The sequence below is a fragment of the Oncorhynchus mykiss genome, chromosome 5 (assembly GCF_013265735.2).
Source record: "Oncorhynchus mykiss isolate Arlee chromosome 5, USDA_OmykA_1.1, whole genome shotgun sequence".
Lineage (NCBI taxonomy): Eukaryota > Metazoa > Chordata > Actinopteri > Salmoniformes > Salmonidae > Oncorhynchus > Oncorhynchus mykiss.
In genome coordinates this window covers 40,157,341-40,171,611 of record NC_048569.1, presented here as the reverse complement: position 1 = coordinate 40,171,611, position 14,271 = coordinate 40,157,341, and the positions used below count along the sequence as shown (strand labels likewise).

Sequence of the window (14,271 nt, the reverse complement as noted above, 5' to 3'; positions counted from 1 at the left end):
CTGACGGGCTGGTCCTGGGGCTGGCTGAGGGTCAATCTGATCATCTTCTTCCAACTCCCTATCAGACTCTGAATTGACAGAGACAGTCTTCCACACTAGCTTCTCTCGCCGCAAAAAATATTTCTAAGGCCCTCTGAGCATTTTTTTCCATACTGATTGATTGTGGTAAGGAGCCACACATGCAAACCTATTTATTTGTGTCCCTCCCACAATTTGCACCTGGCTGTGGTAGAGTGTGGGAAAATACAGATGATTATTATTATTTTTTTTTTGTTACATTATATTGAAATAATGTAGCGAAATAATGTATTGTAATAACATTGTGCAGGTTCCCGCAAGACATTGTGTAGTTTGACACAATACAAAGGGTAAAGAGTGCGAGAAAAGCGGAAGACAGGCAGGGAGTCAGACAAGTTCTTGGTGTTATGTTGAAACAGCAGGCCCAAGGAGGAGGAAGAGAGTGGCACACAGCAAACCTTTTAGTTAAATTTTTACTAGTTTTCATCTACACACACACACTTTCCCACACTTTTATTACCAGTGGACCCGAACACCACATATGTAATATAAATGTGTAGGGGGGTGCACAGTGTGCACTCAATGAAAACATGTTCTTCACAGAAAATAAGCCAAGACCAATGAGTCTCAGGTTGAAAAAAAGTATTAATTGTATCATTTTTCTTTTAGTAAACATTGAAAATGGGTCCCCCAGACCCAAACACCACACACGGGTTAAAGTCTACTGTACTGTGTCATACTGTACAGTATTCTACTAAATAAAACTCTACTGTCTGGTTATGTACCATACTGTACTCTACTATGCTCAACTGGACTGAACTGTGCCGTACTGTACTGTTCAAACTTGTGAAACATAGCCTAGATGTCTATGATTTGTTCATGAGATTTGGTCTGGTCCTGACCGACCAAATGTGTAATTGTTTAGGGGCAGAGCTCGTAATAATAATAATAATACCCAGTATGCTTTGCAAGTGTTTGTTTTCACATTTACATTTTGGTAATTAAGCAGATGCTCTTATCCAGAGCAACTTAGTCACTCTGGGCAAAAAGGGTCAATATCAACTAAGGTAGTTTCTCCTACCAGCTGTGCTTGCTTTTTTGTGTATAATGTGCAGCACAGCTGGTTGGAGAAACCATTCGAGTTGCACAAAATGGAATATAACGTTGCAGATAAAGTTAGGAATTACTCAATTTCATTTTCACAACATCTAAAGACCAACATCACTACACTGAAAGCGTTGCTGTTTCTAAAATGACCTATTTGTTCATGTTTTCCATAGCTCCCATACTGCAGAACGAGCAACGAGGAAGTCTATTGCAGGTGGTCTAAGTGTCTCAAAACCAAGTGAAATCCCTTCCATAACATGCCATTTGCATCAAAAGTAAAGATTTGGTTCAAAAATAGTGAACCAATCCTTTAATGAGATTTGAAAGTGTGATGTAGCTAATTCTCCAGATGGTGGCAGCAGCTGCATTGAGAATTTGAAGCAGATTTTCTTGAGGACTGTAGATATCTTCCATGTAATTCAAAGGGTGGGATAATAGGACAAAGCACTGTTTCTTCATTTTTTTTCTCTCCAGATTCAAAGATTTAAATCTCACCAGCCCAACCATTGTGTAACAAATAGTTTACTACCTGGATATCTTAAAACAATCATCGATATAGCCTAAGCTCTTGCAGTGATGCTGTAGAATGTATCAGGGGCTTTCATTAAGCACCCTCACACCCTACTGCCAGTGCCCCCATGACGTCCCCTGTGCCCCTTCCCAGAGCGGCAGCCAAAGAGCAGTTCAAGTCGCTGGGAGCTCAGACTCTGGAGGTGGACATTAAGGAGGCCGGTGACGGCCAAGGCGGCTACTCTAAGGAGATGTTCAAGGAGTTAATTGAGGCTGAAATGAAGCTGTTTGCCAAGCAATGTCTGGAAGTAGACATCCTCCTCAGCACGGCACTCATCCCTGATATGCATAGTGACCACCAAGCACACACCTCACTACCGCTATCCCCTCCCATAGAGACAAATCTGTATCTCTTTGTCCTCTTCGACCTGTTTTACATCTTTCTCTGCACTTCTGTCCTCCTAGTCTGATCTGTTTGTGTTCTGGCCTACTCCATTGTCATCGTCAAGCCATAAGGAGTTGGCAGGAGAGCAGAAAGACTGGCACCCAGTTTGTTGTCATCCCCGATTTCACCTCTTCTTTGTTCTTCCTCAATCACGTACGAAGTGCATGTACTGCTATCACCAGCTTTTATCTGTCCAATCCTCTCAGGTTCTAAGCTGCTTTAAGGCTTCATCAGCTCAGTTACCTAGTAGTAGTTAAGGTAGTGGTTAGGCCCTATCCATCTGGTTAACTCTGCCCCTCAAGGCTGAGTTGGTATTATTCCCTTCCTTAGTGTTTAACATGATTTTTGAATTACTTCCTCATCTCTGTATCCCACACATACAGATAATTGTAAGGTCCCTCAGTCAAACAGTGAATATCAAACAGGGATTCAACCACAAAGTCCAGAAAAGTCAATGCCTTGCAAAGAAGAGCAGCTATTGGTAGATGGGTACAAAAATGTAAAAAGCAGACATCCGTTTGAGCATGGTGAAGTTATTAATTACATTTGGATGGTGTATCAGTACAAGCAGCTACTACAAAGATACAGGCGTCCTTCCTAACTCAGTTGCCGGAGAGGAAGGAAACCGTACACAGATTTCACTTTGAACCAATGGTTACTTTAAAACAGTTAGAGTGTAATGGCTGTGATGGGACAAAACTAAGGATGGATCAACAAATCTAAAAGCGAGTGATGTTTGAAACAGTATTAGCGCACACCCAGCTAACTAGCTCACCATTTCACATTGGTTACACCAGCCATTAGGCTGAGAGGCTTGAAGTCATAAACAGCGCTGTGCTTGGGAAGAGCTGCTGGCAAAACGCACGAAAGTGCTGTTTGAATGAATGATTACGGGCCTGCTGCTGCTCAGTCAAACCAGACTTAATTATAACATAATAACACACAGAAATACGAGCCTTTGGTCATTAATATGATCGAATCCAGAAACTATCATTTCGAAAACAAAACGTTTATTATTTCAGTGAAATACAGAACCGTTCGGTATTTTATCGAACGGGTGGCATCCCTAAGTCTAAATATTCTTGTTACATTGCACAACCTTCAATGTATGTCATAATTACGTAAAATTCTGGCAAATTAGTTCGCAATGAGCCAGGCAGCCCAAACTGTTGCATATACCCTGACTCTGCGTGCAATGAACGCTAGAGAAATGACACAATTTCACCTGGTTAATATTGCCTGCTAAACTGGATCAGTAGTTATAACTAGTGATTATGATTGATTGTTTTTTACAAGATAAGTGTAATGCTAGCTAACAATTTACCTTGGCTTCTACTACATTTGCGTAACAGGCAGGCTACTCGTGGAGTGCAACGGTTAGAACGTTGGACTAGTTAACTGTGCGGTTGCAAGATTGGAACCCCTGAGCTGACAAGGTGAAAATCTGTTGTTCTGCCCCTGAACAAGGCAGTTAACCTACAGTTCCTAGGCAGTCAATACGAATGTGTTCTTAACTGACTTGCCTAGTTAAATAAAAGGTATAAAAAGTAAAAGTAAAAAATAAAAAAAATAATCGGAAATCGACGCCCAAAAATACAGATTTCCGATTGTTATGAAAACTTGAAATCGGCCCTAATTAATCGGCCATTCCGATTAATCAGTCGACCTCTAAAAGCAATTCAGTTTTATGAGTGTGCTTGTAAATCGACCGGGGAGTTTCAGGATAAAAAAAAACCTAATGAAATGGAAATCCTAGAGAAAAACCTGGTTTCCACCAGACACGGGGAGATGAATTCACCTTTCAGCAGGACAATAACCTAAAACACAAGGCTAAATCTACATCTGAGTTGCTTACCAAGAAAACAGTGAATGTTCCTGAGTGGCCTAAGTTAGTTTTGACTTAAATCTGTTTGACAATCTATGGCAAAACCTGAAAATGATTGTCTAGCAATTATCAACAACCAATTTGACAGAGCTTGAAGAATTTTGACAAGAATACTGGACAAATGTTGCACAATCCAGGTGTGGAAAGCTCTTAGTGACTTACCCAGAAAGACTCACAGTCGTAATCGCTGCCAAAGGTGAATCTAGCATGTTTTGAATTTTTATTCTGCTTTGACATTAGAGTATTTTGTTTAGATTGTTGACTAATCAAAAGAGAACCATTGTACTCTCCCAGAAGCTTGCTGATGCCTAAAACCCACAAATTCCGACAAACAAAAATTATTTGTGGTGGGCTATCTCATGAATTGATGTCATGTATTTAGGTGAGCGGACACCTGGGGCAGTTGATTTGTGAGTTGCCTTTCGTGCCCGCTCCCATACCCTACAATTCTGTATTTCTTTGTAACTCATTTGTGTACAGGTAGAGCAGAAAAGCCACATAACTGGCAGAGGAGTGGCAAACCTGATTAGAAGCACCTGCTGCTCATCAGTTGTTCTGTGCAAGTGCTGTTTTGAATTAAACAAAATTGTACCTGGAAGACTGTAAAGCCGAAACGTCTGTGTACGCAATCGCTAATGCAGTGAAAATAATAAAAAAGATGTAATAATAAAGTAAGCCTTATGCGACATATTTTAGAGTGCCAAGCCATTACAACTTTGCGTGTAGATCATTGACAAAAAAATAAGACATTTTTAATTCCACTTTGTAACATAACAAAATGTGGAATAAGTCGAGGGGTGTGAATACTTTCTGAAGGCACTCTCTCTTGTCATGCGTTGTTTACATTGGTAGACGGCCTTGATAAGATTTGCAGCTGTAGTTGTGAATGACATGTTCCTTTCCACTGACATGGTGTCAAAGTCATTGACGTTGTGTAATGGTCCCATGTCCAGGACATGTATAGGGGACAGGATAACTAGCACTACAGGTTCTGTTAGGTGGGAAGCAGTGATGCAGTACTCGAGACCACATATTGAGTGTCTCTGTGTCGGATACATTTTTACTCGTTCTTGACTCGGTCTCGGACAGTGAGGACTCGTAATGTCTTCTCGAGACCAGCCAAGACCAGCGGAGTAAAAAACACATAATTATCTGTTTCTATTCATTCAGTGCAAAAAAAAAATAATACACTCCTTTCTTGAAATATGCATCTTATGGCCTATTGAAACCTGGGATTCCTACTTTTCTCGTAACTTTACTTTAATTTACTTTTGTTGAAAAATATCCTCAAACTTTGTCTGAATTTCCTTGACTCGCTCGTAGGGAAGAGTGGGGGAAATGTTGAGAAAGTTGCAGGTTCACCATTAGTAAGGAGAGACGGGGGGAGGGGGGGAGGAATTGTAACAGTATTTATATCTATTATAGACAGATTTGCGCAGTGCTGAGCCTATTGGGCCTTCTGTGTGTGACAGGCTCGTGATGCTGAAAGGACAGCAACCGTAATACCAGTGCACTCTCAACTGGTTGTCGCATGGAGCAGCTCACAGAAGAATGGCAGCGATAGGAAAGACGTTTCAATGTATATCTACCAGTAAATGCTAACTGAGGCAACAATGGGTATGCAAACCAGGTATTGAAAAGGTTTTGTATGTAGTCTTATTTGCGAAGCGCTTAATGTAGTGTTTGCATGAGCATTTCTAAAGGCTTTGCTCAAAAAACCTTCCAAGTTAAATCAATTGATTGGCAGATGCTTTTATATCAAGCGTCTAATGGCCTAGCCAATGGCTGACTTAGCTAGCTAGCTAGATTTATCTCCCCAGAGTCCACCAAAGAAAAATCCTGATTGGTTATTTTTGGGATATTTTTTTTCTTCAACTGAAGATTTAAAATCGGAACATCGTTGAAAATAATAATATTGTTATTTTATAAATCCTTAGCCTTTCTCTGAAGGCATAGTAAGCCCACATTGTTCCCCACTGTGTTTGGGTTAGTAATCATTTGTAGTGTCTCTATTTTCTCTCAACATCCATTATTTACTATTCTGAATGTCTAAAGAATCCATATGTTCTGAAATAGGAACACAGAAATACTGGACTTTTTTTTATTATTATGGTGGTGATTTGACAATTACATTCATGGTCTTGTCATGGTCTTGAATTGGACTCTCATTTTTCTGGTCTTGGCCTTGTCTCGGACCCCTCGTCTCCCTCCCGGTCTTGAATCGGTCTCGCTTTAGGTGGTCTCGAACACAACACAGGTGGAGTGGCTGACTCCTTTGGTCTGGTCTACACAAGCCTACCCTGGCCTGATCAGTACTGCTGTGTCATATTCTGACCAGTTCAGCTTGACCTTGGAAGACTTTCTCTGTGTCTTCATGACATCCGTTTACTTTGAAGCTAGTTTAAACTTCAGAAAGAACCCAAAAACATTGCCTAGCATAAACCGAGATCAACAAATTGCAATTTGTTTATTTGCCAGGGTTTGATTAATTGTCTTTAAATCTAGACTTTAAGACATTGTTGTACAAAATGCTGACTAAAAGTAGACAAACTGCTGTGCTGATTGAGCACCCTGCTGGCACTGCAGACAAGAAGCTTATTCAACATGGTGTTGACCTCTCTGACCATGGTGCTGTGTCCTTAGGTCGCAAGGCTCCTATCCTGATCACCAAGAACATGGTGGAGAGCATGAAGGATGGCTCTGTGGTGATGGACCGTGCCTGGAGAACTGGCAGTACACAAGGTCAGTCAAGACAATCTATTATTATTCTCATCTTCAGTTTCATCATTTGTTTCTCTTTTGACACCGTGGTGAACCTGCTTATGTCCGTATCATTTGGATTGCCTAGACCTGGTACCGCAAGGTTACCTACTAAAATAGTGTAAATCCTTTTCTCAAAGGTTGATGAGAGAAGAATCCACTATTTGTCTTTCAGTAAAATAGCTGCTTCTGTTATTTTTAGGGTGTGACCCACATAGGCTTCGCTGACCTGCCCAGCCGCCTGCCTACCCAGTCCAGCACCCTGTACCCTGTACTCCAGCACCCTGTACTCCATCAGCCCTTCCACTGAGAACATCCACTATGAGGTCAAGGAGCAGTTTAACTATGGCACTATGGACCACATCATCAGAGGATCCGTTGTCATGCAGGTGATGTGAAGCAGCTGGGTTTGGTTACATCTGTTATTAGCGGCAGGAGCGGCAGGGTAGCCTAGTGGTTAAAGAGTTAGACTAGTAACCGAAAGTTTGCGAATTCGAATCCCTGAGCTGACAAGGTACAAATCTGTCATTCTGCTCCTGAACAAGGCAGTTAACCCACTGTTCCTAGGCCGTCATTGAAAATAAGAGTTGGTTCTTAACTGATTTACCTAGTTAAATAAAGGTAAAAATAAAAAAAACTTGCACAACGAGGGAAGACTGGTTAATCAGGGAATCTATGATGAATTTACTTGCTCTACCTCTGCAGTTGGCAAATGAAATGGGTCTCAATGTTTGGTTATGGAAATTGTTTTGGAAGATATTGGTAAAATGTGAATTTTGAACCCATAGGCTCCCTTTAGTTTTTTGGGGGATTGTTGGTAGTTCTAACAACATTGTCCTCTCTATCTGCTGTAGAATGGAAATAACCTCTTCCCAGCTCCTCTGCCCGATAATATCACAGTGGCAGCCCCTCCCAAACCCAAGAGCATGCAGGAGCTGGCCAAGGAGAAGGCTGCTGCCGTGTCCCCCGTCAAGGCCACCCTGACCACCGCTGGCATGTACGCCGGAGATGAGACACACCAGCACTGACTGCACTGACTGCCTAGACACTTCATTCATTTATACTTACATTGCCTTCCAGGGTCATGTTCAGGAGGTAACAAATGGAGGAAAATGTAGTAAAATGATTTGAAGCTACCTGGACTTAATGATCATTTTCATGTTCTGTTCCACAATTTTTGCTACGGTGTGCCCTAACGAACACCACCCGGATCTAAGTCAGTTGTTTACTTAACTATAACTTAAGGGGAATAAAATGGCTGACACAGCAGAAAGCAGAGGATCCAGAGCAACACTGCTGGCTGTCAGAATAATGGCCTCCTAAACTGAGCCATGTCATGAGTCTCTGTGAGCTTGTATGGTGGTCTCCCTCTCTCTCTTTCTCTCGCTCACCCTGACCTGGGTTAACAGGACTATCGTGGGGGGTTAAAGCAGCCTGTTAGTGTTTTATTACCTTTCACATTCATTACATTGTTCTATTCTCTACTAACACTAGCAAGTCATCCGCATAGCTGACTAATGTGGGAAAGGTGAGCTGTAACCCCATTCTGAGAGCAGCATCAGCCGTGATTAGCCATAAACGCTACCCTGAACTGAAATCTGTGCAGATTATTTCTATTGGTTACAGGCGGCGGCTCAGAGGTTAGTCTGTGTGAGAGAGAGAGCGAGCGAGAGAGAGAAAGAGAGAGAGAAGGCAGGCAGGCAGGCAGGCAGTAACTCTCTGCTCTGTTCTGTTCTGGAATCAGATCAAAGAGACCCAGAGAACACAGCCTTCTTCCCCAACATTCAGATAAATGAGCCACAAACTGGGTTCACACGTAAATAAACACCCTGAGATAAACAAACAGGCACGTTTATCTTTATGTCCTTTCATGAGTTAGTTCGCTCCGTATCTCTGTCTCTCCTCTATGAAGCCAAGGATGGAAGGTGCTGCTGGAACATCTTGATTTTCTGACCACCGGATCAACCATGCGAGAGGCCAGAAAGGCAAAATGGCTGAGAGCTCCTTTGAAATGAGGATTGGTCACCTAATTAGAGCTCACCCTAACCTGCCCCCCCCCCCCCCCCCCCCCCATCCCATAAACCACCACCAGCAGCCTCTTAGTGCCAGGAAACTAGGTATAATAAAATGCGAGATGACGAGCCCTCCCTCCCCCTGCTGTGTCTGTCTGAAGTGGTGCTGTAGCTGTTTCCCACAGACCCCTGCTCTGGTAGTGGAGACTGTAGATGGCAGGCCTGTAAACCCCGTTCACACATTCCCCCAAGCAGCTCGTTCTGGGTTGGCTGTGGTCGGCGCGTCGCCACCACTACAGTTTGGTTGCTGCAATTGCTGCCTAGCTGAAATGCTAATGGCATCATATCTGTCTCTTGTCCTCACTTAAGAAAATTAGCAGACAATAGAAAGAGTCTAGTTTGCCTCACAGGCCTCAATAAATTCATGTCAACACCTCATGGGGTTTAGAGACCTGCTATTCAGTATGGACATTGGATATGCGGTGTGGTGTAGTGCTATTAAGTTATTAATTAACTCTCTCCCTCCTTTCCCCCTCTCAGGTCTTGGCACCCTTTTAGGCCTGGGCCTGGCTTCCCCCAATGCAGCATTCACTCAGATGGTGACCACCTTCGGCCCTGGCTACCATTGTGGTGTGGTGGGTGAGCCCAGCAGTTCACTCCCCACTCATGTCCGTCACTCTGGTGCGTGTTTATGAAGACTAATCTTAATGAACTGGATACAGAAGACTAAACAGAGACACGTCATTATTTTGTAATGTAGTACTTTCAGGAATGTATATATATATATATATATATATATATATATGAGGTAAAACTATTGAAGAAAATGCATCCAGGCCTAAGATGCATCACTTAGGATTTGGTTTCAAATGAGAATTTATCACATTTTAAAACCCAGATGTTACTCATTTGATTTACTAATCTCTAAAAGGCATTGCTGTAACTGTGCAGTGGAGATTCCTTCACAGAACTGGCAGCTGATTCTCCCTCCACCTCCACACCTGCAGGTGCTCTCCTCTCAGTGATGAGTAGGACCTAGAGGGAACAGGAAATGATTCATGCTCCTTGTAGTCTGGGTGATTTTAAAGTACTACTCTAGAGTGTGGATCCTCTTCAAGCAACTGGAAGCATAGGTCTCAGGTTCCACTCTGCGTATGCAGAAGAACATAGGCTAATGAATTATAGAAGAGGAATCTGTAATTGAATATTTATTCTGTAAATGAAAGAGAGACTGATTATTCGGCTGATACAATTGTAAATCAATGTTTGGATAGTGGCAAGAGGAAATTTGATGATTACTCAGTCCTAGTTGCAAAATGCATTAATTTGCCACCAATACAAATGAATAGTTCCTGATCATTGTTGCCCTTTCCCACCTTCCACATCGACTTCATTAACAGGAAGTGTTACAGACGGGGTGTGTGTGTGTGTGTGTGTTCGCAGCATGTTGATTACTCTTGACACGGGCGGAAGTGACACGCTGGCTGTGATATCTACTGCTTTCGAGGGCGATGTGCCTCATTAAGCTTTTCCTTGTTCCTCCGGGCGGCGGTAGGGCACTGCAGTCAGGGCATGGGTCTGGGTCCAGGAACCAGGAAAGGTTTGAATGTCTTAATGAGTCCATGGTGGTCCAAAATTAAATCCTTCATGTCGCCCCAGACGCTCACTTCAGAAGAGGCATGGTGGTGGCATCCAATGGAGCAATTATCTCCCTAGACCTACTGCACAGTTCCTGTGAACCACTTTATTAGTCCACACTATACATACCGTGGCAAGAAAAAGTATGTGAACCCTTTGGAAATACCTGGATTTCTTCATAAATTGGTCATAAAATTTGATCTGATCTTCATCTAGGTCACAAAAATAGACAAACACAGTCTGCTTAAACTAATAACACACAAACAATTATACATTTTCATGTCTTTCTTGAACACACCGTGTAAACATTCACAGTGCAGGGTGGAAAAAGTATGTGAACCCTTAGATTTAATAACTGCTTGACCCTCCATTGGCAGCAATAACCTCAACAAAATGTTTTCTATAGGTGAGGATAAAATCAAATGTATTTATATAGCCCTTCTAAAACCCAGTCTAAAACCGCAAACAGCAAGCAATGCAGGTGTAGAAGCACGGTGGCTAGGAAAAACTCCCTAGAAAGGCCAGAACCTAGGTAGAAACCTAGAGAGGAACCAGGCTATGAGGGGTGGCCAGTCCCTCTTCTGGCTGTGCCGGGTGGAGAATATAACAGAACATGGCCAAGATGGTAAAATGTTCATAGATGTCCAACAGGGTCAAATAATAATAATCACAGTGGTTGTCGAGGGTACAACAGGTCAGCACCTCAGGAAAAAATGTCAGTTGGCTCTTCATAGCCGATCATTCAGAGAATCTCTACCGCTCCTGCTGTCTCTAGAGAGTTGAAAACAGCAGGTCTGGGACAGGTAGCACGTCCGGTGAACAAGTCAGGGTTTCATAGCCACAGGCAGAACATTTGAAACTGGAGCAGCAGCACGGCCAGGTGGACTGGGGACAGCAAGTCATCAGGCCAGATAGTCCTGAGGCATGGTCCTAGGGCTCAGGTCCTCCGAGAGAGAGGAGAGAAAGAAAGAGAATTAGAGAGAGCATACTTAAATTCACACAGGACACCGGATAAGACAGGAGAAGTTCTCCAGATATAACAAACTGACCCTAACCCCCCGACACATAAACTACTGCAGCATAAATGCTGGAGGCTGAGACAGGAGGAGTCGGGAGACACTGTGGCCCCATCCGACGATAATCCCAGACAGGGCCAAACAGGCATGATATAACCCCACCCACTTTGCCAAAGCACAGCTCCCACACCACTAGAGGGATATCTTTAACCACCAACTTACCATCCTGAGACAAGGCCGAGTATAGCCCACAAAGATCTCCGCCACGGCACAACCCAAGGGGGGGCGCCAACCCAGACAGGAAGATCACGTCAGTGACTCAACCCACTCAAGTGACGCACCCCTCCTAGGGATGGCATGGAAGAGCACCAGTAAGCCAGTGACTCAGCCCCTGTAATAGAGTTAGAGGCAGAGAATCCAGGTGGAGATAAGGGAACCGGCCAGGCAGAGACAGCAAGGGTGGTTCGTTGCTCCAGTGCCTTTCCGTTCACCTTCACACTCCTGGGCCAGACTACACACAATCATAGGACCTACTGAAGAGTCTGCGTCTCTCACATGGGTAGGCAGACCATTCCATAAAAATGGAGCTCTATAGGGGAAAGCCCTGCCTCCAGCTGTTTGCTTAGAAATTATTGGGGCAATAAGGAGGCCTGCATCTCGTGACCAAATCATAAAGATAGGTAGGAGCAAGTCCGTGTAAATCTTTGTAGGTTAGCAGGTAAAACCTTGTAAGATCAGCCCTTGCCTTAACAGGAAGCCAGTGTAGAGAGGCTAGCACTGGAGTAATATGATCAGATTTTTTTGGTTCAAGTCAAGATTCGTGTTTAGCAGTACCTGAAGTTTATTTAGAGCATTGCAGTAGTATAACCTAGAAGTAACAAAAGTATGGATACATTTTTCTGCATCATTTTGGACAGAAAGTTTCAGATTTTTGCAATGTTACGTAGATGGAAAAAAGCTGTCCTTGAAACAGTCTTGATATGTTCGTCAAAAGAGAGCTCAGGGTCCAGATTAACGCCTAGGTCCTTCAAGGTTTTATTTGAGACGACTGTACAACCATCAAGATTAATTGTCAGATTTAATAAAAGATCTCTTTGTTTTAAATATAAAAATATTACATTTTCATGAAATCACAAGTGCAATATAGCAAAACACAGCTTAGCTTGTTGTTAATCCACATGGCGCGTCAGATTTCAATACAGCTTTTCGGCGAAAGCATAACAAGCGTTTATGTAAGAACATCTCTCTCAGTAGACAAAATATTACAAACACAGCAGCCAAGTAGATTGGTCACGAAAGTCAGAAAAGCAATAGATTAAATCGTTTACCTTTGATGATCTTCAGATGTTTGCACTCAAGGGATATCAACCAGATTCCTTTTCCTATGGCTTCCTCAAGGTGTCAACAGTCAACAGTATGAAATAATCTTTATGGAACAAAAGGAACATTTATTGATGATATTCAGATGTTTGCACTCACGAGACTCCCAGTTACACAATAAATGTTCCTTTTGTTCCATAAAGATTATTTCACATCCAAAATACCTCCATTTGTTTGGCGCGTTATGTTCAGAAATCCACAGGCTCGAGCGGTCACGACATCGCAGACGAAAATTCCAAATAGTATCAGTAATGTCCACAGAAACATGTCAAACGTTTTTTATAATCAATCCTCAGGTTGTTTTAAAAATATATAATCGTTAATATATCAACTGGGACTGACGCTTTTTCAATAGGAGAGGGAGAGACAATGGCTGCCCCACTCTGTTGCGAAAGCAAAACTCTGCGAACACCCAGCTATCCACTGACGTGATGTTTATTGTCACAGTTTTGGAAACTTTAGAGTGTTTTCTATCCTAATCTGATAATTATATGCATATTCTAGTTTCTGGGCCTGAGAAATAGGCAGTTTCAAATGTTTTCGAATGACATCACCAATAGGTGAAATATATAGTGAAAACAATAGTGGTCCTAAAACGGAACCTTGAGGAACATTGGAATTTACAGTTGATTTGTCAGAGGACAAACCATCCACAGAGACAAACTGATATCTTTCCGACAGATAAGATCTAAACCAGGCTAGAGCTTGTCCATGTAGACAATTTGGGTTTCCAATCTCTGTATGTGGTGATCGGTGGTATCAAAAGCAGCACTATGGTCTAGAAGCACGAAGACAGATGCAGAGCCTCGGTCTGACGCCATTAAAAGGTAATTTACCACCTTCACAAGTGCAGTCTCAGTGCTATGATGGGGTCTAATACCAGACTGAAGCATTTCGTATACATTGTTTGTCTTCAGGAAGGCAGTGAGTTGCTGCACAACAGCTTTTTCAAAAAATAATTGAGAGGAATGGGAGATTTGAAATAGGCCGATGTTTTTTTATACTTTCTGGGTCAAGGTTTGGCTTTTTCAAGAGAGACTTTATTACTTACACTTTTAGTGAGTTTGGTACACATCCGGTGGATAGAGAGCCGTTTATTATGTTCAACATAGGAGGGCCAAACACAGGAAGCAGTTCTTTCAGTAGTTTAGTTGGAATAGGGTCCAGTATACGGCTTGAAGGTTTAGAGGCCATGATTATTTTCATCATTGTGTCAAGAGATATAGTACTAAAACACTTGAGTGTCTCCCTTGATCCTAGGTCCTGGCAGAGTTGTGCAGACTCAGGACAACTGAGCTTTGGAGGAATACGCAGATTTAAAGAGGAGTCCGTAATTTGCTTTCTAATGATCATGATCTTTTCCTCAAAGAAGTTCATGAAGATATCACTGCTGAAGTGAAAGCCATCCTCTTAGGAAATGCTTCTTTTTAGTTACCTTTGCGACAGTATCAAAAATACATTTTGAATTGTTCTTATTTTCCTCAAATAAGTTGGAAAAAT

The 14,271-nt window shown here is 42.4% G+C and overlaps 1 pseudogene; it reads left to right on the top strand.

Annotated features, from left to right (window-relative positions):
• Positions 1-1,763: 1,763 nt before the first annotated feature.
• LOC110522937 overlaps positions 1,764-14,271 on the top strand; it is a 37,749-nt pseudogene continuing 25,241 nt past the window's right edge.